Below are 27,019 nucleotides of genomic sequence, written 5' to 3'. Positions count from 1 at the left end.
AGTTATTCCTTATGAATAGCTATTCTTCAAAATGAGGAATAACTATTCCTTATCAAAAGTGCTGAATATCTATTCCTTCACCTAATGTAATAACTTTTTTTTAAAAATTCCTAAAAAGCCATTAGTTACGACATCTTCAAAAGGAAAGAAAATAAATTTTCCTTGTTATTAATTATTAGCTTTACTTTGAACACCCTAAAATAAGTGTATTTTAAGAAATTTGACTGAAAAATGATTTAATTACACCTTCTTTTTATACTCTACTAAATTGTGGATGCATATTCAGGATTCTATTTTTAAATGGTCACCAAACTAATGAATAGTAATACTTATTACATTCCAACTTAATGTATTCCTTGTAAAACTTATTCCTATTCCCATGTAATAATCATTACAATGTAATAAATGTACCTTTAGAATTGTTAATTATATGTCTGATTTTATACCAAAGATTTCCAAGTGCAAAAATTGTCTAGCTGAACTCTTGAAGAAGAACCCCCCCCCCCCCAGAATGGGATTCATACCGTACAGAATCAGTCTAGCAATTGAAAAAATTGGCGGAAAGGCTTCCTCCATTGCAAATTCCAGGACTAGGCAATAAAGTACTACAAACAGATGTAGTGATGAATATTGGGCAGTAGCTCTCTTTGAAGAAATTGATGGAAAGAGGAATATTTGTGGATATAAAAGTAGTGCATTTAAGACCTTACAGCTCCATTACCATTCCGCATTTAAAGAAATACTTGCAGTAAAGAATGGAATTGAAAAGTTCCAATTTCATCTCCTTGGGCATAATTTTCTAGTCAAAATGGACACGTCTTCCTTTCCAAAAATGCTTCAATTCAAAAGAAAGATGCTCCCTCATCCTCAGCTGCTTAGATGGTCAAATTGTTTTTCACAGTGGTCTTTCCAAGTCAAGCATATCAAAGGAAAAGATAATTTGATTACTGACTATCTTTCTAGAAAATCCCCAACTATTAATACCATAGTTATTTCTTCACTTTTGTGTGTATACCTTATCACAGATCTATCCTCATCCTCACATTCATATTCCATAATTGATATGATAGAAAGCATTCCCTTAGATATAAAAGACCATATAAGAACCCTAACCCTTGAAGCCAGATCCAAAAGAATCATTAGAATTCTCCATGATTACCATAAACAACATTACAACCATTTTCTTGCCATCTATCCTGACCCTAACCAGCCATAGAAAACACCTTTTGCCTTCTGGATATCCAATTGGATTGTTTTCCATTACCTTTACATGTGATATCTACTTAATGAGTATTACTTGTGCATCCGTTTTGAACTAGGATTTTACAAGCTCCTTTTCCTAAACAATAATAGATATTTTGAAAAATTCTGGTTTGAAATTCTCAAAAATGATGCTCATAATGGAGATTGGAAACAATATACCACTGAAGTTCATCCAAGATTTGGACACAGGATTATTGCAGGATCTATGATTGTCAAGTTTAATTCAAAAAATGATGTTCAAGCAGAAGGAAATTTCCACCTGCCAAAAGTTCATTGGCTCACTAATCCAAATAATTCTCTCCATGTGCATGTGGACCCCTCTTGGTCATGTTGCCATAAAGCACTCAGGTGGACAAAAACTCTCAACACAGGAATTCAAAACTCGAATGACTCAGGTCCAAGCACTCCAAAAGTCTATCATCAGCAATTGCCACATGTTGATGCTTGGGAATTACCCAATCCTTTACTAGTTGGCCACCATTTCATAAACAATGACCCTTATTATGACAATCATGACCCATATCTGGATATTGATGATGATTGGTTCCAAGGAAGAGATGGATGGGACTAATAGTGTTCAACACTTAAAAAATAAAAAATAAAAAATAAAAAGAGAGAGAAATTTCATATTTATCTTTTGGCTGCATTCATTCCTCCGTATGGTAGCAACTTTTATCATTGCCACTAGCTTTTATCATTTCCAACAACTCCTACCAAAAGACATTATGGTGCTATAAAGGAGATTTATTAAGCCCATGCATTCTACTGTGTTGTAGGCAAAATAATTGTATGTAAAATATGTTGAATTGTAAGTTGAGTTCTAGGTTCTATAAATAGAAGATCAATGTATGAAGGAAGGATATAGAGCCTTAGAGTTTCAGAACACCTCCCTTCCTTCCTTCCTCCTTATGTAAAATTCTCATGTCATATGTAACAACCCTTTTCAATCTACTAATATCAGTAAGTTTGTTGTATATAATATCCTGTTCTATTCCACATCTTCCAGTAATATTGTATATATTGTTAGCTGCTTACATTCTCCACCATAGGAATCTCTAACCGTTGGTTCATGAATTATATAGCTCTAATCATCTGCAAGCATCCTAAAGAAGTTGTTGTTCATACATGCTGCAGATTATTATTGTTCAAAACTGGCATATAAAAACATCCCACGGGAACACAATTTTCAGTTATTGCCAGCAAATTTATCTACTTTTGAGTACTGAAGGAATTTAACTCGTCACAACATTTTGATCACAGATGAAAAAAAAAATATATATATATATATATATATATTTCATGGATAAACAGGGATGAATATACCCTAAAGACAAAATTTTACCTTGCATAAGAATTTTAAAAAGTGGTTTTTTCTTTTTCTTTTCTTTGATAGAATATCGTGATATATTTCAGAAGAAAAAAAAAATAAAAAAAAAATCCCTGCATTGAGTTGAGATTATCCCATGAGATCTTCTTAGTGGAAAGCCTCCAGAATATAACCCTATACCTGAAAAATGGGGACCCACCAATATCCTGTATTTCCTTCCCTTTCTCCCTTAGAAACAAAAACATGGTCAAAAGGGAAAATTCTATCTTGCCTAATACCAACACCAAGAGAACTTATTGCGTTAAGCACTTATCATACACGGTCGGCATCTAGACATGGCAGCATGGATTTTTATGCAGTCGGGATTTTAGACAACAACAATGAATAAATCACAGTACTGTAGAAAGCGTCAAATTAATACATAAAGAGGTTAACAATGCACCAAATTGATGATATTAAGGCATCCACACGCGCGGAAGGCAATCACAAATTGCCAGTTTAGCTTGGAAACTTGTTCTGTCCACTTCAAAAAGAACTACTCCCATCCTAACATACAAATTTTCCACCTTCATTTGCCACAGACCAAAGTGAAAGCCTGCCATCAACGCTTATGCAGTCAAATAAGGACCATCCGAATTTGCAGACACCTCTTTGTAAAGGTCCCCACCCCATACTTCGTACTGCACACAAAACCTGCAGTCTCATCAATGTTCCAAATTCATATAACTCAAATTTGTGCAGAAATACTAAGTCAAAGTTCATAAATCATTAAAAACATGCTGCTAAACTAAAATCTTTCAATAAACAAACATATAGCAAATAATTTTTCCATAAACGAAGAACTTATCTGATGACATCTATAACTCATAATCTTAAGTTCTAATTGACATTTGGGTATCCATTACAGATTTTCACAATTTTCATATTACGAGTACTGACATATGGGAACTTCTACATTTTAAGGTCTTGTAAATGGCTGAAACCAACACACCATATCCAAAATAAAAACACAAAAATCTCTGTTTCCAGCTTACCAATTGTGGTTATACGAACTTAATAAACACAGTTGGAGAAATCAAATAACTGTCCAACTATCAGTTTATGATCATTTCATTAATGATAACAGGGGAACCTGTAACTAAAATTGCATTAAAATATTCAGAATACAATAAACATTTTTTATTTTCAAAATTCCATCTGGATATGGTGCAGTGTGGTGGGAAGAAATGGGGAAAATGAAACCTTTCTCATTTTCAGAAGGTCAGTAATGGGAAAAGGCTAAACTTTTTCATTTTCACAGGGGTTCATACAAGGCGTGCAGAGCACCCCAATGCTAAGAATCAACTTTCAGCTAACTTTGGAAATTCCAAAAACATGGCAAACAAAATGGGTTTGCACAACCAGTTATTGATGGATGATAACGAAAACCATGAAGTTTGATTCACATTCCTAGTTTCTTTTGCAAATGGTGTACAAGCAATGGTCACTTTTCAAAGAAGGCAGCGGGAACAAGTGAACGGATGAGAGAAAGGAAATGGGAGAAAGTTGAGTTCAGAACTTGAATGAGCTCCTTGTCTACCTGTTCACCTCAGTTACTGTCTTCTTCTCCAATTGAGCGCTTTGTCTTCTTTCAGAAAAGAAAAATAGGGGAGCTAAAGCTAAAGAAAACAATTTTGATATTTGCTGTCTTCTTATCAAGTATGGTTCGGTGAGGATTGGGGTGTTTGGGTGTGGGAATAAGGATCGAGTGGTGTTTGAGTATAAAGATTGTGCCGAGGCAAATTATTTTGGAGGGAAGTCTATGTGGAATTGGTAGGTAATGTCTGGCACGCCACAAGGGCGTGTGCATACCTTGTGTGGACTCCAATATGTGCACCAGACCTTATGTATACTAGTCACAATTTCACGCAATGTGCAGAAATAGCTAACTATTTTGTAATTGTAATGAAATATAATTTATAATTTATTTTCTAAAATATTCTTAAAATCATATATTAGGATTAGTAATTTGTAATAAAGTGTTTTTTTCTTAAGAGAATTTAAATTTAGATGTATTGAGCTATTAATTCAGAAATAATCTTATATATATATATCTTTACCAAACCAACAAAAGGCAAGAGAATTTTTTCTGAAGTAAACAATGTCATATTGCTTTATTTTTTTTGAAACAATCAATTTTATGTTCCCTGTAAATAAAAAAAAATTTTATATATATATATATATATATATTACTTTCTTTTTATATTATAATTTTCATCTGCTCATATTATGATCTAATTTGCTAGTGATAGAATATAGAGGGGGATTTGAGTTATTACAATAATGATAGTTAGAAATGAATGATAAAAATAGAGTTTTCCCTCCATTAAAAAAATTCCAACTTATCTTTAATCCCAAACAAATTTATCTCTATTGAATTATACAAGTATGATCATATTCTCTCTTCTTGAACATTGTGCTTCTCTTGATACATTCATAAATATATACCAAATCAAAACATACCTGTATGAAGATGCTTTGCAAGTAAACAAAATTTCATATCAATCGTCACTTAACAATAATTAATTAGACATTAGAAAAATAATTTGTTGTTGATAATCTATTGAGACTATTTTCTTTGTGGAAACTACAAAATTGTCCACCCAAAAAGATTACAAATAGACAATTATTAGCAAAGTCTCCTAATTAAGTTTCTATATGCATCCTTATATTATTACTATAATAATAATAACAACAACAACAACAAAAACAATAATAATGAAAATATCATTGCAAAAGCTAAAATATGTCACTCGTCCAATTATTTTTGTTTGACTAATCTTTGCTTTTTTCTAAATAAGTGGCAATATAAGGTACTTTTAGTACAACTATTAAGAGTACTTTCTCTACGAAAAGTACAAATTTTTCCACACAAAAGGATTAAAAACTAATAAAAAAAAAATCAAATTCTAACTTGCAAAACAACTAGTTATTAACCCGAATCAAATCAAACCAATGGGATAAATTAAGAAAAATAACTTGTGATCATGGAATTGGAATACCAAAATACATAAATATGCATAAAATTTGATACAAATTTGTCAAAAAGATAAACAAATATGATGTGATAATTAAATCAATAATAACAAAAAGCACCACTAGCGAAAAAATGGTTGAAATAATAAAAGAATCCACCAAAAGAGAAACAAAATTGGGGGGAGAGAGAGAGAGAGAGGGTACTGAGATTTTTTGCCATGAAAAACTTGGAAGGAATAGGGGAGAGAGGTGGAAATGAAGTAAAAAGAAAATTAAGATGGAAGAGGAAGGCTTGAAGTAGATAAAAGGATGAAAATTTAAAAAGATAATGATTGAGAAAATTTAGAAACAGTAGAATTTAAGAAGATGGGGAAAATTTTAAACTTTTATAAAGGAATCAAATGAAAATTTTAAAAAGACAATGATTGGAGGAGATGAAAGATTGAATTAAGAAGACAATGGTTGAAGAAGATGAAATGTTGAATAAAGCAAAAATTGCAAAAAAATATAAAAAAATAAGAAAAGATGCTAATGACATGGTGCAAAAAAGATATTTGTAAAATTTATTGCAAAGCTTCCATATTATATATAGTATAGATAGATATGTATAGACATTGTTTTTGGCTTTTGATTATTCATTGATTTTATTTTTTAGTTATAAACATCAAAATTAAAGTAGATGAATATGTAAAGAAAAAATTATATGTAAAGTTAAAATCGCCCAAGAGGAATGTGTAAAGTCAATCTATTTATATATTTAATATTATCAACAAAATTTTGAAATAAAAAAATAAGAAAAATAATAATTATATGGCTAATGATATGGTGGATGAGGTAGCGCAACATGAACATAACAACAATAAATGATGTGTTTCAACTTTTAAATATATAATATATAGAATATAGATAGGGTTGAGCAATGGTGGCTCCAAAAAATTATTTTAGGGGGGTCAATTTTAACAACTTATTGGTCTTTGTAATTTTTTTAATTATTGAAAATTTTTAATATAGCATTATTAACTATTAAAAAGAAGTTTTTTGGGGGGTCTATATCATTAGACTATTAAGGACTAAACTCAACAATTCAATCAAAAATAATATGTCTTCACTCCTTATTGTATCATACCCTATTGTCATTTGCCTTGTATCATTATTGCTTATATCTTTATTATTAAGCTATTATTTGCAAATTAAATTATTGAACTTAACATAAATTTTAAAATAATTCATAATAATATAAAATGATTAAATCGGTTATTCAAAAAAAATATATTAAATTTGGTATTTTCTGTAAATAAAAAAACATGTAGGGATATTTGTAAGCTATGAAACTTCAAGCAAGCTTCTTTTAAACCTTAAACTCCACTCCTTATTAGGAAAAAAAAATCCTTAAACCCCGCTCCCACCACCTACTCACGGAATTTCACATTTATTACTACTATTTTTTATTGAGATGGGTTCAAGTTACACCTGATGTAACTCCTTAAAAGTTACACCTTTTTTGTACCGTAGATTTCTAATAGATCCAACGGTTGAAAAAATAGCATTAAATGATTGAGGATTTCCACCTTATTTACCTAATTAATAACAGATTTTCTCTATCCACATTTATTACTTTCCATAGACCTTATTGGGTATTGTTTAAATGTGTCCCTTTCTTCCTTAAAAAAAACAAAAACAAAAAAAAAAAATTGCAAGCTTAGTAACGAAAATTATTTTTATTATAGAACACACTTTTGACACTCTACCACCTTCTTTCATTGATTGACACTCCACAGGATCTGATGCTTTCTTTACATAAACACTCCTCTTGTCCTACTCCCTTCTTTATTTTATTTTTTGATCTCAAATCCGCCCTATCTTCAACTGTAACAGCTTTAACTGAACCCATAGATATATATATAGTGACTGGATTGATGAATGTGAGCAGGTCAACAACCTTGAAGATGATGGTGCGTAGGAAGCCATTAAGATGTTAATAATGTTGATTCTCTGTTGGAAGAGAAAGAGCAAACCAAAAAGTATGTAGCTATTGTGTCTGGGTGTCTTGAGAGGACCTCGTTGGTGAGGTCTCCATATTTCTGAATTCGATATAGGACTTCTCCATATATATATAGTAAGTCTGTAATACTTTAGACGACAGTTTGGTAAATATATGGATCTTGTAACTTAATCGGCTTGTTTGATGATAATACCCTTATTGCGTAAAAGATTAAAAAAAAAAAAAAAAAAAAAAGAGGAAGAAGAAGAAGAAGAAGAAGAAGAAGAAGAAGAAGAGGAAGAAAAGGACATAGTTAAACAACTCCCAATGAGATTAATGGAAAGTAGTAAATGAGAATAGAGAAAATCTGTTATTAATTAGATAAATAATGTGAAAAGCAATAATCATTTAATGCTATTTTTTCAACCGTTAGATTTATTAGAAATCTACGGTGCAAAAAATGTGTGACTCTTAAGGAGTTACACCAGGTGTAACTTGAACTCATCTCTTTTTTATTTCCAAATCTCATATCTCACTTTTTAGTTTCCAATCTCAAAGTTTTACGTGTAGAGGATGAAGAATAAAATTTCAGACTTAAGCTTCCTCTGCCCACTTGTGAATTTTTGTTATCTTCTACTTCCTCTTCTTGTTTTTCTCCTCTTATCGTATAGCCATGCATCTTTTAATTTATTGTTGGATCTTCCCATCTTTTTTATCAGTTTTTAGAGTTAGGGCGGTCAAATTTTTATTTTTGGGGGGTTCAAAAGAATTTTTTTTTAAAATATTATATTTAATTTTTTTTTTTCATTTTCTTTAGGTCAGGAGGTTCATTTGAACCCCCTGTCCTCAACGTGGCGTTGCCACTGGAGTTGAGTTCAAGTTATATATAATGTAAATCTAAGTAATATTATATTACTCAATAACTTGTTATTAAATTTATATTTTGAAAATTCTTCAATTGGATTACATTTTCTATATGTTCTTGACAAGCATACCAATTTTCAGGTCAATTGGATGTTACTTACCATTCGATCTATAAACTCATCTTTTATACATTATTTTAAATTATAAAAACTTGAATATTAATAATTGATTGATGACATAGCTATTGATCTATGATAATCTTGAAATTTTGCAAGTATGAAAAATATAAAAAGATAATGTACGTAATCTAATAGTGAATTTGTCAAAATTCACATTTAATTAAAAAAAAATTAGTGGTGTAATATTGATTAGAGTTAAACCAAATGTAAGTTGAACCTAACCTTATATATATACTAACTTCCTAAAGTACCTACTATCTTCTAAAACTCTAGAAACCCAAGCCCTGCCCTTCCTTCATCACATAATGCCTAAAAAGGGCAAAAACTCATCATAACAACACCAAAAGTTACTCATAATAAATCTAAACCTAGGGGTTTCTACTTTCTAGCCTCCTCTACCAGAAACCTTGTTTTCCTACCTTTGGTCAGTGTGTTGTAATGGGATTCCGACCATCTCACCAGAAAGATTGGGATTTTTGCTACTTGCTTCTTGATTGGATTGAACCCTTCTCATTATTTAATTCAGCCCATTATTTTAATATTTTATGCCAATTTAACTTAATTCTAACTCTTTAGTAGGAATTTGAGAGATTTCAACCTTTAGGCTTTTACGCTTAAATTGTTGTGGGGGGGGGGGGTATTTAATTTCCAGTTATAAATTATGTAAATTGATCACAAAACATATAATTATGAACTCTAATTGAAGGTTTAAATGCAATTTGATGAGAGTATACATCTAATAATTTATGAAGATGATTACAATTGAACGGGTAGAGTTTTCGCTCAAATTTGAAATTTTTTGTTTTGTAAAATTGAGTGCTTGATAATGAAATTAAGGAAAATAATTAAAAATTTTAAATTACCAATTAAGTGATATTATGGCCAGGTCAATTTGTTTTACAAAATTGAATCTATCGGTATTATGATATGCTGTGGGTTTTAGTTAACTCGACTGGTAAAGTCTCTAATGGTTGTATAAGAGATCTGAGGTTCAATTCCCGCTTACACTAAAAACTGATTAATGTATTAGTCTGATGATAAAGAGCTATCAGGAGTAGATGTCATAGGTTAAAACTCTCTCTAAAAAAAAAAAAGGTATTATGATATGCTAGCTTGCAAGCCTATGTGTATGCATGTGTATATTTTAAAATATGCAATTAGATACATTTTATAATTCTCATATAAGCTAAATATAGTCATTATTATATTTTTTAAAACTCTTAAAAAGCCTTATAAGAATCTTTAGTAAAAATAAAAATTATTCATGCTTGTTATCTTATTTTAGAAAAATATATTATTTTACTTCCTAACTTAATTTTGTTATTACAATGCAATAAATTTATTTCATGTATACATTTTTATAAGTAAGATATGAACAATTAACTTCTAGAACATAATATATTTTTTCATTGAAATTCATATTTGAACTAATAATAAGTGTTTGAAAAAAAATATAGGTTTTAAATATATTAGAATTAATTTCAAACGAGATCTAAATAGAATGAGCTAGAATTAGTTTTAGATTAAATAAATTTTTAGGTGGACTAAAATATTTTTAAATAGGCTGGAAGTATTATACATTGAAAATTTTACAAATGAGATGGAATGAGCACAAATTGAAACCCATTTAAATTATAGGGACACATGGCATTAAATTACACGTTTACTCTAATGTCAACACCTAAAATTTGATACCACGTAGCTCTATCTCTAGCTATATGCTAGTGGTTAATTAGAATTACTATTTCACTCTATTTCTTTTTCTTTTTTTTCTGTTTTTTTTTTTGGTTGAAAATTCATGTTTTTTGTTTGTTTGTTTCTATTTTTTTTTGTTTTGTTTTGTTTTGTTGTTGTTTTAGAAAAACCATAGTTTGGCCTTTGTTGTAGTATTATTATTATTTTTTTATTATGTCTATTTTATGACTTTGGTCTCTGTATTATGTTTTAGAGTTAGTTTTATAAACTATAGTTTTGATCATTATAGTTTTATTTTTGTTGGGGGTAATGGGGAAAAAATAAGAGTTTAATTCTATATGTTTTTGTTTATATTTAAGTTTTATATTGAGGCATGAATGTGTACACGTTCACACATGCATATATAACTATTACATTGTATTGCTAAAAATGTTTTATTATTTTGCATTATGTGTTTTCATTTGTAATTGAAAATTTTAATTTCGAAACAATCACAAAGAAGATGGTATAGTGATTGAAAAATTTTTGTTGTGAATTAGTAGCAGAGAAAAATATTTCTTTGGATGGTCCATGGTTAACCATAATCTTAAAAATGATAAATATAATTATCTATTAAATTATCAATTTCAATTAAAACATATAAATTCGATTGTCTATTCTCTTCTAATACTTAACTGTTAGTTTTTCTATTTATTATTTTATAATATTTATGTTTATGTTTATGCTTTTATTGAAATTTATTTTTATATCTTTCACAATTATAGTATTTTGTACCTTTATATATAAATGGTTATAAACATAAATGTAATGGTATCTTTGCTCACACACAAACAACAAATGTGAACTTTGTTTATAGATGTGGATTAGTTGAATTGAAACTAATCTAGCATTATGACAAGTTAGCTTTGAGTTGACCACAAAATCTATGATGTAAAATGCCAATGCTTATCCAACAACTTCAATGCTTCTTTTAAATTTACCTTATACCTAGATGTAAGAATCGAAAGAAGATTTTGAGTTCATTGAAGAGGCCTAAGTGAGCTGATTCTTGCCTTATTCACTGAACAAACCTAAGTGGACTAATTCCTATATGTGTTCCTTAGACCTATTAGGGCTCGTTTTTGCCAACTTTAGTGCACTACTCTCAAATATAAGGATGGAGAAGAAGTTGAGCAAAACGTCGTTTAGCAGAGTAATTATATTTTTCCAGATATGCAATTCCCTTATACAAAAATGAATTTACAATCATTAGGGACCAATATTTGCACTTAAAAAAATGATAATAAATATAAACACTTTTTAAAAAATTAATAGGAAGACATTCCAAAACGGTGTAAGAAACTAAGAATCTTCCCCATGTTTTGAAAAGAGAATGAGTAAAAATCTACTTAATGCCTCAAATAGATGTGTATATTGATTAAATGAAAAATTGTAGGGTATGAGGGAATCAAATTATCATTTTTAAAGAGAACATAAGTCCAAGAGTTAAAATTAAGGAAAAATATAATGTTTATATATATATATATATATATAAATTTATTATGTTGTTCTAGGTCAGGTTGCAATTGTGTAGGAATACCCATCAGCAAGACAATTTAAACAATTTAGGGTAGATTGCTAATGTGTTTTAATAACTTTTTATGAGGGTTTTCAAGTTTGTTTGTTCAGTTTTTGTGTGTTTAATTTTTTTGAATTTTTGTTAAGTACGTACTTGAGATTAACTAGGATTTAAGTGTTGATGTTACTTGTTTTAAGTTAGATCCAGGCTTATGAACAGCCATGTTAAAGGGAATTTAGTCATCTTCAGTATGAGCTTGAATTCATATTTAGTATGAGCTTGAATGCAAAAGGAGGAAGGACAAAATACAATATTGAAAATATGTGAGTATGTGCATGTGTTATGTTTATGTTTATGTTTATGTTTATATTTTGATATGCGCAAATGTATATATACCTATTACAATGTATTGCTAGGATATGTACCAAAATTTGCATCTTTGTCAATACTTTCAATTGAAAAATATCTTCAATTTAGCATTTTCATTTGCTTGCAAATATTTTTCTTTTAACCCTAATAAATATAATGTGCACTTAATTTTTTAAGAAATATATATAAATATATATATATATATATATATAATTTCAAATTCTATAAGGAGACCAAATGAAATTTTAACTCGAATAATAAAGTGAAAAATGGTGTGGTCTCAAATGATTGTATGACAAAATATATCAAACAAAAGTTTTGATTTTATATTTATTATAGATTAGACTTTAGATACTCACATTAATTTGAATTTTCTAGATGGAAGCCCAAACAAAACTAAATTACATGTTCAAATTTTGTTCATTTTCCACTTTCAAGTTTTAACCAACCATGATTGATAACCCAAAATTTGTCTTCTTCTTTTGTCTCTCTACTTTGAGTTTCCCTTACATTCTTTTTTAAGTAATGAATAAGTTTTCTAATTTTTTTTTTCCTAATCTTCTGAGATAGAAATTCTACTATAGCCTAATTTAATTGTATGTGTGTGAAATTTCCACTTGGAGACTTGAACCCAACAAAAACTTATACTTGTCGAGTGACCATCAAGCCAAAGGTGTGAAATGGTTTATTAAGATCTAGTTGTTAACTTGCATGATGGGCAAGAAAGATTTATATAAAGGTGATACCGCAACTTGAAGGTTTTTTAGTGAAATAAATCAATTCTTATGACACATGTCAAATTTGGGGTTTTTGATGATACCCCAACTCAAAGGTTCCTATATGACATTAAGGTACTTATTTCTTTTGAAATAGTTACAATGGCAACTCAAATAATTTCCCCCCTAAACCCTCAAGTACTTTGTGCATGGAAAAGTACCAATTAAGATACCTAGTTGTAGGTTTGAATGTTTAATTTGTTAAGGTGACCAAATAGTTATAATTAATTAAATTTTTGGTATGTAATTGACACGATATTTTTCCTTAAATTAGGGTTTTGCATCTCTAAGCTTGATTTTAATAAAATGAGCACCACCTATAAGGAGTTGAAGGCCCTAATTGGCTGGAGGCATGTTCAATTATGGCTAACAAAATTTACTAAAATTAGTGAGGGGTTATTGTGATAATTCAATAACAAAATAATATTTGTGATTTATTTCTTTATTTATTGAAAAGTCAAAATTTGATCATGAGTTTTTTTCATGAAGGATTTTTATTGGAAGAATATAATCTTGAAAACTCACCCTGACCAATTATTTCAAATGTTTTAGAGTTATTAGTCATTTTTATAATCTAGATTCTTGTGGTTCAACTGGTTAGCACCTCCTTGTGTCTTTAAAGAAAACATCTTAAATTCAATTCTTCCACCTTCAAGTATCGACTTACCCAAAAAAAATTAAATAAATTCTCTTCCAGCTATTAGAGAGAGGGGTCATTCTACCGTACCCCCAAAAAAAGAGGGGGTACGGTACCCACTTATATCTTAGCCATTCATTTAACATTGTTTTAATCTTCACCATTCATATAATTTTAAAGGGTATTGGTTACCGGTTAGGCAGGTTTCATATATAAACCAAAAAAAAAAAAAAAAAAAACAAAGAAAAAATAACAAATCATTCATCTACGCTTCTCTCTACAGCATCACGCTCTGTCTCATCTTCTTCCTGGTTTGCTTTTCTAGCTTCTTCTCTTCTAATCCAACCACAAGAACCAGACTGCTGCTAAACAAAACCATACCCACAAGAGAAGAAACAGAGTTACAAATTTCAATCTAACTCGGCGGCACACCCACAACCTCAAATCGACGGCGCTTCTTCTCTTCCAATCAAACTCAGCGGTGCCACCCACAATCTTCAGGTTCTCTCTCTACATAGGATTAACGCTAATATGGGTTTATATTATTTCTCTAAACTTTGTGGGTTTATGTTATTTTTGTTTTGTTTGAGTTTCGGTTCTTATATATGTGATTTAATCGTTACACTTTTGAGTTTGGGGATGTTCAGACTTGAAACTTGAGTGAGACGTGGGAACCCTTATCCATAAGTTGGGATGAGATTAGATTTGGTTGGGAGTGTGGGGAGGACACGATACTATGAACCTATGGATTTGTTTGAGTTGTTTGTTTTGTTGCGTGATTCTAATTCTGCATACCCTTTTTTGTGCCTGCTTGAATGATTGACTAGTTTTCAGATTCAAGTTTTGGAGAAGGAACTGGGTTTTTTTGGTTATATTGAGTTTAACTCATTGAATGTATGAATTGATTGGTGAATTTTCGGACTCGGGTTTGTTTTATAAGTAAATAATTTTGTTGGTTAAGTTGAGCTTAGCTTGTCGGACCATGTGAACTAATTGGTGAGTTTTCGGATACAGGTTTTGGGGAAGTAACTAATTTTGTTGGTTAAATTGTAGTTTTATTGAGTGTGTGAATTGGTGGGTGATGAATTATTGGATTTGGGTTTTAGAGAAGTAACTTGTTTTGTTGATTAGATCAAGTTTAGTTCATTTTTATTTGCGTTGTGTGTGTTGTTTTGTTGATTCAATGTTTGTGTGGTTCAATTCTTTCGCAGGTAAGTAAAGGGGAAAGGAAATATATCAGGCTATGCCCACGCACATCCTAGTACTAATGGAAACAAATGGTCCAGGGAAGAGAGATTTAGGAGTAATGCCAATGGTTTTTGGTACATGAACAAGTGGTGCGTATTGTTTAGTTGCTTTGTGAATTAAACTGATTGAGTATAATTTGCTAGTATTTCATGATGGTCTAGATTGATGGTTTTAGGGATTTCAGGTTACCATTATGCTAGGATGATATAGGCTGTTGAGATAATTAAATACGTTTCTTGATTGCTGAGGAAAAATAGGAGAAGCTTTATGCTTTATTCAGTTACTGCAAAATTAGAGAGAAGAGATAGGAGTTTAAACCTTGGTCATAGCAGGGGGTGAATTTAGTTCCCAGCTTCTTTTCCAAAAGCACCACCAGGGTCAAGGTGGTCTAGGGAAGTATTTTCTTTGAAATTATAATGAGTTTTAAAGTGATGAAAATTCTTTGAATATTTTGATTCCTGTCTTATTCTTTGAACATTTTAGTCTAATGTGAGCCCAATAAATTGTATGGAAATAAGTTCAACTCAGTGTAAATACTGACTATTGACCGCAACTGAAAGGCCCCTTTACTGGCCAATCACCTTGAGCTGACTTGTGTATCATCTTCATTTCATGTATAAATGTCCAATGGAAAACAATTAATTTGTTCTCACAAAAGCTGCTTGATATGCAGGGACCGAGAAGAAGATTTGTCTTGCTCTGTGGCCTCATTCCAGATGAGAACAACCATAGCTGCAAACATTTATTGGCTACACTTTGGAGAGTATTTGTTACATCTGTAAATTATAGCTCGAGTAAATATTGACAAGCATGGGGAGTGTAAGTATTTTTTTAGGTGGAGATATGAGTGTGTTGCTTTTCAAAAACATGAAATATATGTCTTGGAGGAAAAAAAGAAACGGTTTATATGTGTAATGGGATATATATGGACAGTTGTGCTAGTGAAACATCTAACTATTTGTTTAATCGAGATAATTTTTTTTCTCATTTTGTATATTGCTTTGGAATGATTCATTTGTGTTTGGATTATCTTTTTATTGAAACTTGGCAAATTTATAATTGTGCCTTTATGTGTGAGATTTAAAAAAAAAAAAAAAAAAAAAACTGCACACAAGCAAAAACATGTTTGTATTACCAGCAAGCTAATGCCACTAAGATGTTGCAAAACACATCTTAAAATATATATTAATAGATATAAATAAATAATTTATCCCTATTAATCTCACTCATTAATGTTAATTTATCCGGGCTTCAATGGGCTTGAGATTGCTTGGAAGACCTGAAAAGAAAGAAGCACAAGATCAAAGGTGACCGGGGTGAACTGGCCAAGAACCCGCCGATGCTTAAGTTACTTTTCTCTCTTGAACTCAGGAATTCCAACTCTATAAGTGGTGAAAAATTTACTTTGATTTCATATGGCTGAGTCCTTTTGTAGTGAGCTTTGGAGTGGCTACTTGTTTAGTAATTTCCTCAACGTGGATGGAAGTTAGAAGGCTCAGAGTTAACTTCTATAATTGCTATCAGAAGTTAAGAACTTAGCGGGAAGTTAGAGCGATGAATAAAGATTTTTCTCATACTTCAGAATAGTATAACTTGGTCTGAATCATAAGCTTTTTGATATAGATTTACTCTAAAAATTTCTTAGTGTTTGGCAGTTGTCCAGGTGACTTTATGTTGGACGACCTTCTTGCACTTGGATGACCTTTCTGGTCTTGAACGACACAATGGACAAATTGGAGATAGTCTAATTTTTCGTTCACCATCATATATAAATAATAAAAATATAAACATCAAGAAAGTGACCTCAACTATGTTATTTTGTAGGGAGGTATACTCCTGAATGTGATGGAAGTTTCCAAGGGAGATATGTAGGAAGTTAATTGGTATATTTAAATATTTGTGGAAGAAACCAAGATAATTCCAACTAATTTTTTATTTATTTATTTATTATTTATTTTTTGGTGAACAAGAGTAATTATTGTGGTTGGGCTAATTTCACAGGATGCTTTTTTTTTTTTTTTTTTGGTTTTCAATTTTAGATTTAAATTTTTTAATAACTTTAAAAAAATTACTATTGTGATGAGCGGTTATTAGTAAGTAAAAAAGTGACATCAGTGATAAACCCAAATGTAAAATCATGGTCAGATGTGATATTGGTAGTGCTTACTGTGCGATTGAATTGTTAATTGTAAGGAAAAAAAATAGGGTACCACTGAATGTGACAAAAGTACGGTCAGAAGTAATGTTGGTACTACCCAATGTAATAATGGAACTGTCAAATTTAAGAATAAAAAATAGGGTACCACTGAATGTGACGAAAATAGAGTCAGATGCAATGTTGGTACTTCTTAATGTGACAATAGAACCATTAAATGTGAGAAAAAAGTAAAGAAACCACCAAATGTGACAGAAGAACTGTCACATGTGTTTTTTTTTTTTTTTTTTTTGAGAAATAATTACAACTTGCTACTAACCCCGTAGCTCAAACCTTTTCTCCCTAAACCCCAAGTACTTTGTATATGGGGAGGTGTCAATTCAGCTACAACGCCTTCGGCGTCACATGTGATGTCGGAACTGTACAATCTGAGGATGGAACTGTCAAATGTGAGAAAAAAAAAAAAGGGAACCACCAAATGTGAGAAAAGAACTGTCATATGTGATGTTGGAACTGCACAATGTAAGGATGGAACCATCAAATGTGAGAAAAAAAAGTAAGGGAATTACCAAATGTGAGAAAATAACTGTCATATGTGATGTTGGAATTATACAATATGAGAATGGAACCTTCAAATGTAAGAAAAAAGTAAGGGAACCACCAAATGTGAGAAAGAACTGTCACATGTGATGTTGGAACTGCAAAATGTGAAAATGGAATCGTCAAGTGTGAGAAAAAAGTAAGGAAACCACCCAATGTGACAAAAGAACTGTTACATATGATGTTGGAACTGCACAATATGAGGATGGAACCGTCAAATGTGAAAAAAAAAAGAAGTAAGGGAACCACCAAATGTGACAAAAGAATTGTCACATGTGATATTAGAACTACACAATGTAAGGATAAAACCGTCAAATGTGAGAAAAAAGTAAGGAAACCACCAAATGTGAGAAAAGAACTGTTACATGTGATATTGGAACTGCACAATGTGAGGATGAAACTGTTAAGTGTGAGAAAAAAGTAAGGGAACCACCCAATGGGACAAAAGAACTGTCACATGTGATGTTGGAACTGCATAATGTGAGGATGGAACCGTCAAATGTGAAAAAAAAAGTAAGGGAACTACCAAATGTGAGAAAATAACTGTCACATGTAATGTTGGAACTGCACAATATAAAAATGGAACCTTCAAATGTGAGAAAAAAGTAAGGGAACCACCAAATGTAAGAAAGAACTGTCACATGTGATATTAGAACTGTCACATGTGATATTAGAACTGCAAAATGTGAAAATGAAACCGTCAAGTGTGAGAAAAAAGTAAGGAAACCACCCAATATGAGAAAAGAACTGTCACATGTGATATTGGAACTGCACAATGTGAGGATGAAACCGTCAAATGTGAAAAAAAAAGTAACCTGGTATAGCAAGTTACCTACTAATGAGTACCGTACCCCCCTTTTTTGGGGGTACTGTAGAATTACCGTTAGAGAGAGATACCACTAGTTTATATAATATCTAATAGTTTGATAAGTTTCTTCTCATTCTTTGCAAAAATGTAGTACTATCTTTTTGATACCTATATTACCTAGTATTTGCAAAAATGTAGTACTATCTTTTTGATACCTATATTACCTAGTAGTAAAAGAGGGTACTTTTTTAGAATTTAAAGTTTCTTATCTTACATAGTAGTGCATACTAGTAACATCTCGGAAAGTGTGGTAGGGCTATTGTATTTTGGGATGGCATGCCTAAAAGATTTGTTTCATTATTATTATTATTATTATTATTTTGAGAATACTAAGTATTTTTAACACACACACGGGAAGAGGGGAAAATGTCTTAAAGAAACTTACAGTGGTGTATATCCAAAGGGGCCAAACTCTTAGATACACAGCACAGATTTTAAACATTTTTAACTCACACTCATTTTCCAATGTGAGATTAACCCACTGTTTTTTCTTTTGAGAATACTAAGTTAACACTCAGTTTCATTATTGCATCAGTTGCTAAAATATCTCGCAAATGGTATGTATCATCTTAACTTAGTCTTTTAAATATATGGAATTAATACCTTCTCAAAAAAAAAAAAAATTTATATATATATATATGGAATTAATGGTAACAAATAGTATCTCGATGCACCAAAGAGTTAATATTCTTAGTTTTTTTCCTTTATTTTGAGGTGATGTACAACTTTTTTTTTTTTTTTTTTTTGAGAGTGAAGGTGATGTACAACTTTAGTAAAAGTATTATTACTTAATGCACAATTTTGTAAATTATGACTTCAATTTTATTTACTAATATAATTTTATAGGAAGAACAAGAAGTGGAGCATCAGTTTCTTTTTAAGAGGGGAATCAGACAGCCAAATAAGAATATTGTTGACTGAGTTTCGGAGTGGAGAATTAAATTCTTTTTAAGTGGGGGAATCGGCAACCCCTTTATGGAAAATAGAATAATCGGGGATTTTAATTTATCGCTTTACATGCATGGAGTCATGGAAATTAGAATTAAGAATTAAGCATTATATGACATGATTGTTTTCACGCTACATTCTAAAAATATTGATCTAATTATAATTAGAATTCCTCCTAATCATTTAATGCAATCCATTCGAGAGCGACCTAATATTTTTTTGATATAGAACTCAATACACACCCACACGACACTCCTCTTATATCGATACAATACCAATCTAGACAATACGACATATCACATTCATTGGGTAAGCTTTATGCATATGTTCCCTGTTGGTAAAGTTTTTAAGATGGAACATTTTCAAAATAAAGATTTTTTTTTTTTTTTTTTTTCACTTTTTCAAACAACCTCATTTTCAAGAACATGAAAAATAAGTTGTACCAAATAGGCAAATAAAAACTTTCATATTTTTACTTGATAAAGTACGCAAAAATGGTTGTCTTATACTCTTATGTCAGAAATTATTGGCTAAAAAATGAAAGAATAGCCATCCATTACCTTCTCTCTCTCTCTCTCTCTGAGATGGACCCACTAAGGGGCTAGGGAGGGCCATGCTCCCCCCCGCCCCCCACAATTTTTTTGAAAATAGTTGGCCCCCTTAAATTTTTGGATTGGTCCAAATGGTGCAAAAGAAACTAATTACCTAAGCCTTTCTTTGAGCCCGAGGCCCCTCCATAGTCCAAATACAGCACAACAAAAAATCCCCAAATCACCAATATCATAATTCAATAATCCACAACCAAAAAAATCTCATAGAAAAAAATTTCCTTACAGGGGTTACAACAGTTTATATGACTTGTTTTTTAATTGATTTATAAATTATGGGAAAGTGAATTACAATATTTAAATTTTTTTTCAAAAGAAAAAATGCAAAATTCTTTTAGAAGCCAATATTGATGATGTAGCATTGCCAACTCTTAATATTAGTATCCCAATTTTTTAAATCCTCAAACAAAGTTTTGAAAAACTTCGATAGTGTGATTTTCAGTTGCATCCAAAAGTATGGGATTATCATATTGGTGAGTTGGTCAACGTATTAATTCCAATTACCCAAATTTGGAGATCCGAAGTACTCCTCTTCTTTTTTTCTTCTTCTTTGAAAAAGGTTAGAATATCATGTTGTAACTTTCAACTTTTTTGGTTCATATTATTTCCTTCTTGACTTAAATATTTAGGTAATAAAGTGCAATCATAAAATCATAGAAGAAATAACCCAAGGAAATCTTTATACAATCATAGAACAATTGTATAAAAATTGCCTTAATTTTTTCTCTATTTTGAGGTAATGTACAACCTTTAAAATGTCAAATTTCAAACCGCAGGTAGACAACTTAAATTTCAGGCAAACCACAGGTAGGTAAGTTGTAATCTGCCCTATTATTATTTAACGCATAATTGTGCAAATTATGACTTTCATTTTAAATTACCAAATTAGGTTTATAGAAGAACAACAATATACACTAAAGTCTCGAAGTCGAGCATTAGTTTTTATTTTTTATTTTTAAGAGGGGAATCGAGCATCTTGTGGCCAAATAAGAATATTGTTGACTAGCTAAGAGTCTTATAACTTAATTAACACTTTTCCATGCATAAAGTACTTAGGAGTAAGGGTTCGAGCAATAAGGTTAACAGGATATTGTAACTAAAAAAAATAGTTTGGAAACTTGTTCTATCCACTACAAAAATACTACTCCCATTTTCCACCTTCATTTGTCACAGACCAAAGTGAACACGTGCCACCAACACTTATGCTGGCAGCTTTACGTTTATTTTCTAGGGTGATTGATAAGAAACATAAGTTATACAAAATCTAAAACAAAAGTAAACTTAAATATATCGATATCAAAAAAAAAAAAAAAAAAAAAAAAAAAAAAAAAAAACCCAATACATGAAGTTTTACAATTGTCATCTATAAGGTTTCATATTTTGAAATCATTGCATATTATATTCATTATCAATCCTACGAGATCATCTCTTTCAATGTACATAGCAAAACAATCATTCATTCACTGATCTCCCATTTGATTGATTTTTTTCAAATTTTTAAGATCTACATGGGATTTTTCTAATTAAGGTTTAAGATTAACAAATTTCTACTTTTGTTGTTGGGCTTTTTTTTTTTCTTTAGATTTTAGATCAAATTGGTTTGTTGTTGGGCATTTTTTTTTTTTTTTTTTTTTTTGTGTTTAAAAAGTGCAATATATTGTTAAGATAATCATATTCAAGATTATTTCAGTTGTGCTTAAAAAAAATTAGGGTCAAGTGTTCAAAATTTTATTTTAAGGGATTGATACAAAAAATAAAATAAAAAAGATCATATATTTTTATTTTGATTCACATTCCGAGTTTCTTTTGTAAATTGTGTACAAACAACAGTACTCACTTTTCAAAGAAGGCAGCGGGAACAAGGGAATGAATGAGAGAAAGGAATTGGGGGGAAGTTGAGTTCAGCACTTGAATGTATTTAGCTCCTTGTCTTCCAATTCACCTCCATTAATATTTTCTTCTCCAACTAAGTGCTTTGTTTTCTTGCAAAAAAAGAAAAATAAAAAGATAGGGAAGCTAAAGCAAACAATTTTGATCTTTGTTGTCTTCTTATCAAGTACAGTTTAGTGAGGATTGGGTACGAGAATTAGGATCGAGTGCTATTTGAGTATAAAGATTGTGATGTGGCAAATTATTTTGGTGGGAAGTCTATGTGGAATTGGTGGGTAATGTCTGGCATGCCACAAAGGCGTGTGCATACCTTGCGTGGACTACATTGTGTGTACCAAACATTATATATATCTAAGTAATGTTACACCACTCAGTAACCTATTATTAAATTCACACTTTGAATATTTTACTGGTGGATTATATGTTCTATATGTTCTTAACAAGCATACTAATTTTCATGCCAATCAGATGTTATTTACATTCGATCCATAAAATTCATCTTTTATGTATTATTTTAAACTACAAAAACTTGAATTTTAACAATTGATTGTAAGAAAATATAGGTTTTAAATAGATCAGAATTCATTTCAAATGAGACCTATATAGAATGAGCAAAAATTAGTTTTAGATTAGACAATTTTTTAGATGGACTTAAATAGTATGGAAGTATTTACAATCAAAATTTTACAAATGAGATGGAATGAACACAAATCGAAACCCATTTTAATTATAGGGACACATGACATTAAATTACTCATTTACTATATTGTCAGCATCTCAAATTTGATACCACATTACTCAAGCTCTAGCTATATGCTAGTGGCTTATTAATATTACTATTTCATTTTATTTAGTTTTTGTTTTCTGTTTTTTTTGTTGGAATTTTTATTATTATTATTATTTTGGAATTTCATAGTTTGGCATTTGTTGTAGTAGTATTTAGTCTTTTTTTTTTATTATTTTTATTTTATGACTTTGGTCTCTATATTATGTTTTAGAGTTTGTTTTATAAACTATGGTTTTGATCATTATAATTTTATTCCTGATGGAGGGAATGGGAAAAAAAGAGAGTTCAATTATATATGTTTATGTTTATATTTAAGTTTATTTTGTGGTATGAGTGTGTACATGTTCACACATGTATGTATGTATGTATGTATGTATGTATGTATGTACGTGTATATATATATATATACCTATTACATTGTATTGCTAAGACATGGTGATCGACCTGTGCCTTTTTTAAAATGTCAAATATATTTAGAAAAACTTACATTGTTTTATTATTTAGCATTATGTGTTTTAATTTGTAATTGTAAATTTTTCAAAACAATCACATAGAAAATGGTATTGTGATTGACATATTTTTTTGTTGTGAATTAGTAGTGGAGAAATAAACTTCTTTGGATGGTCCATGGTAAACCATAATCTTAGAAATGATAAATACATTTATCTATTAAATTATCAAATTTTTTTTGACAAACTTGAACCTATTTTGAATATTAAATCGAAATTGATTTCAATTCTTCAAATATTACAAAAGAAAGATTTCTGGTGGAAGATGGTACTAGATTCGTCTGAATTACAAAAGGGTGTAGAAAGCCTGTACAAATCTTAAAAATTATGATTGATGGTTGGTACAATACAACCAAAGGCAGATCCTTATATAGAGTACAAAAGCAAATAGCAATATTACAATAATTTTATGAATTGTAAATGTGTACTAATATTCTCAAATAGTAAAAAGTCCTCAATAATTTCCTAATGGAGCCAAAAGAGTGAAAATTCCATGAAAAATTAGCTAGCTGTCTAATAGGGAAGATTCTAAGTTTCTAAGAGTCCAAGTAATTGTAAATCCATTCTTCTATAAGGGAAGTGCATATTTGCCACAACACGCATAATTTTTGTCTTATTTGTAATATTGTTGACCTCTTTCTCCATCCACATATCAGAGAGGAGCGTAGTGAATGTAGATAACATCCACACGCTGAGGCTTGTGCTATAGTGAAGGTGGCTAGAATTAGCACGCTTAGGCCTATTCAATGAACTCAAAATCATTTTTCAATTCTTACATCTAGGCATAAGGTAAATTTAACGTAAATTTTTGGGTAGTGTTGAGGACTCTTCTCTCATGCCACATGGCATTACTTCATTGGCAACTCGTGCCCCATCAATATATTATTGAATTTTGGGTAAATCTCCTTTAAAGCCCAAAATAAGCTTATATCTTATCCAACCACATGGATTGAGCTCATATGGCCTACAAAATCCTCACTTCAAGAGGCGGATTCATGGTCCACATTTCCTCTTCATCAATTGGGATCCTAACCCACAACATCATCAACATCAATATATGGATCGGGCTCAAGCAATGGATCAAAGCTCGCGGCTCATATTACCTCTCTCATATTCATGGCAAGCAGCTTCTCCAACAAAAGTCCATATTTACACAAAATGACAACAAAACCCAAGGTACATCATCTCATCTTCGGCTCATGATCCAAGCTCATGAGTCTCTTTGGGGAAACTTTGGGAGTCATGGTTTGGAGGTCCAAGAGGTATGTTCAGTAAAGCTCCAACAGTTTAAAGTTGATAAAAGAAACATGTTGCTTGGCGTGTCTTCTCCAACTCCCTGAACTTTGACGAGTCAGTATGTAGCAGGTAACATATGGTAAGCCTCTCTTATCACATAGCACTTAAAATGATAAAACACTCCATTGCACTTTTCCTAAAACTTAATATTCATCATATGACAAATACTCAAAAACTACAACCATATAAATGCTGAGAAACTAACTATTCATTCAACATCCAACTATTCCTATACGAATTTGGAAACCTAATTATATTATTCTAGATAAACTATATTACTATTTTCAGCTAAAATCCAACTCAAACACATGGCTAAATCTGGTTGGCTATCTTTAATCTTCAAATATAAAATATTCATGATATCCTTAATACCCAACTACCATTTGCCATAATCAGACCAAATATTCCCTTGCCAGTGCCAAAGCAGAGCATTAAATACTCTTCTTGCTCACCAAGATTAAATCATAACACAATGAGACCTTGACTAGATCTCTAAAGCTTCATTAACTATCAATCAATCATTCTATTACTTACTAAAAATGTATTGTGATAGAATTTTGGACCAAAAATATAAATACCCAAAAGAGGAAACATTTTCAGCAGAACACCAGCAGTGTGTTCAGCACTTGACACCTATCTAAAAGTGACATCACTAGCCATTTAATGTCAAAATCCCAGCAGCCAGCTGCTATACCCAAAATAGCAAGATATCCTTAAAAGAGATCATACCATTTTCAGTCAAATCCATGAAATAAATACTAAATATTCTCTCCAGCAGCCTAACATCATCCAGCTGACCTCATCTACTTTAGCCCCAAGCAACAGCAGTCTTATGAAAGCTACGACAGCTTTTTCAGAACAGCTATGACAGCTGATCTAGTAGCCTTGAAATTACAAACTTTCCCTATTTGGCTAAAAGCCAAAACCAACCAAAGAAACTATATTTTTTCTTACTGAAATCCTTTCCATTTTTGCTGGTCTTTCCTCCAAGTGATATTACCCAAAACAGAAAAAACCCCCTTAATGCTAAACATACCATTTTTAGCCAAATCCTAGTAAGCCTGTTCAACCACTGCTCGCCACCGATAGGACCTCCCTTTATTGCATTGAGCCGACCACCGTAGAGCACCACTGCAGGTGTCTGGCATGGTGGTCGACAGTGTTTTTTGAATACTGACACTAATAGGTGTGACGAGCAATGGTGTATTTTGCCCACCGATGAGAACCGCACCGCACCGCTTATATAATATATGTGTGTTTTTCAATGGGATAGAGAGCTCAAAGAATGAGAGGATGAGAGGAGATAGAGAGAGAGAAAGGCAGTTGAGTTTGAAGGAAGAAGTAGAAAACAATAAAATAAATAGGGTTTAGTTATATATCACAAAATGACGTCATTTTAAGTGTTTTTTTTTTTTAAAACAAAAACTAATATTAAAACAACACGTTTTGGACTTAACATTAATTTTAATGACATGTTCAAAACGGCTTCGTTTTATCCTTTCCCATTTATATATCAAACTGATTACACACACACACACACATTGTGTGTGTGCGTGCATGTGTGTGTGTGTCGTCACAATCTCCTCTCTCTCCTCAGCCTCTGCCGGACACTACCGCTTGAAGCCATTGTCCTCAATTGCTCAATGCCACCATTCTCCACATGTTCACCTCTCCTCTCTCCTTTTTTTTTCAAAGCAATTCTTTGGAAGTTTTTGAAGACGTTTTTGATGCTCAATAGTCAATATGGCTACAAGCTACTATGCTTTTCCAGTTCTCCTCCTAGTATGTGAATTTATTTGATGATTAATGCCAAGGCTTTTATGCTTTCCTTTGATTGTGAATTTGTTTAAGGTATTTTTGTGGGTATTAGAGAAATATAATGAATATGTTTGTTTCTTTGTTTATTTATTTTTATTTTTATGAATATTTGAGTTGTTGAATGTTTCAATCATTTGGGTTGTTTAATCTGTGGTATGGTTTTTTTATTTTTTCAATATTTGGGTTTTTTTTAAAATCAAATTAACTGCATCGAACCAGAATGGTGCACCACACATTGTGTAGATTGATTCCCACCCCTTCACAAGGGAGGTGCGGTTAGGGATGAGGGAAAACCACTCCTATAGATGTGGTGCAAAAAAGCTCCCTAAAGCCCTTCTCCTAGAAGGCACAAATACTTCTTACAAAAGCCCTTCTCATGGAAGATACAAACCTATCTTACAAAAGCCTTCCCATGGAAGGAAATACTATTCATAACTTCACAATATCTAAAAGAGCATTATCAAGGGGAAATTCATTTAAGTGCATGATAAAGGGGACAAACTTAACCAGCCTCTACACATAGCTGGACATACTTTCTCTCCCTCTAGTTGCATCCATTTTTTCCTCTTCAATCTTAAAATTATCAAAGCAAACTACCTCTCTATTGCTGGAGTCATCTTGCTGGAAT

The 27,019-nt window shown here is 31.2% G+C and overlaps 1 long non-coding RNA gene across 1 annotated transcript; it reads left to right on the top strand.

Annotated features, from left to right (window-relative positions):
* Nucleotides 1-13,935: 13,935 nt before the first annotated feature.
* LOC115992994 lies at nt 13,936-15,837 on the top strand. The gene is made up of 3 exons (XR_004092745.1): nt 13,936-14,165; nt 14,876-15,001; nt 15,586-15,837. It is a non-coding gene; the product is annotated as an uncharacterized LOC115992994 (long non-coding RNA).
* The last annotated feature ends 11,182 nt before the right edge of the window (nt 15,838-27,019 follow it).

This window comes from Quercus lobata, chromosome 5, assembly GCF_001633185.2.
Source record: "Quercus lobata isolate SW786 chromosome 5, ValleyOak3.0 Primary Assembly, whole genome shotgun sequence".
Classification (NCBI taxonomy): Eukaryota; Viridiplantae; Streptophyta; class Magnoliopsida; order Fagales; family Fagaceae; genus Quercus; species Quercus lobata.
The sequence above is the reverse complement of the archived record's forward strand: the minus strand, read 5'-3'. Positions and strand labels throughout refer to the sequence as shown.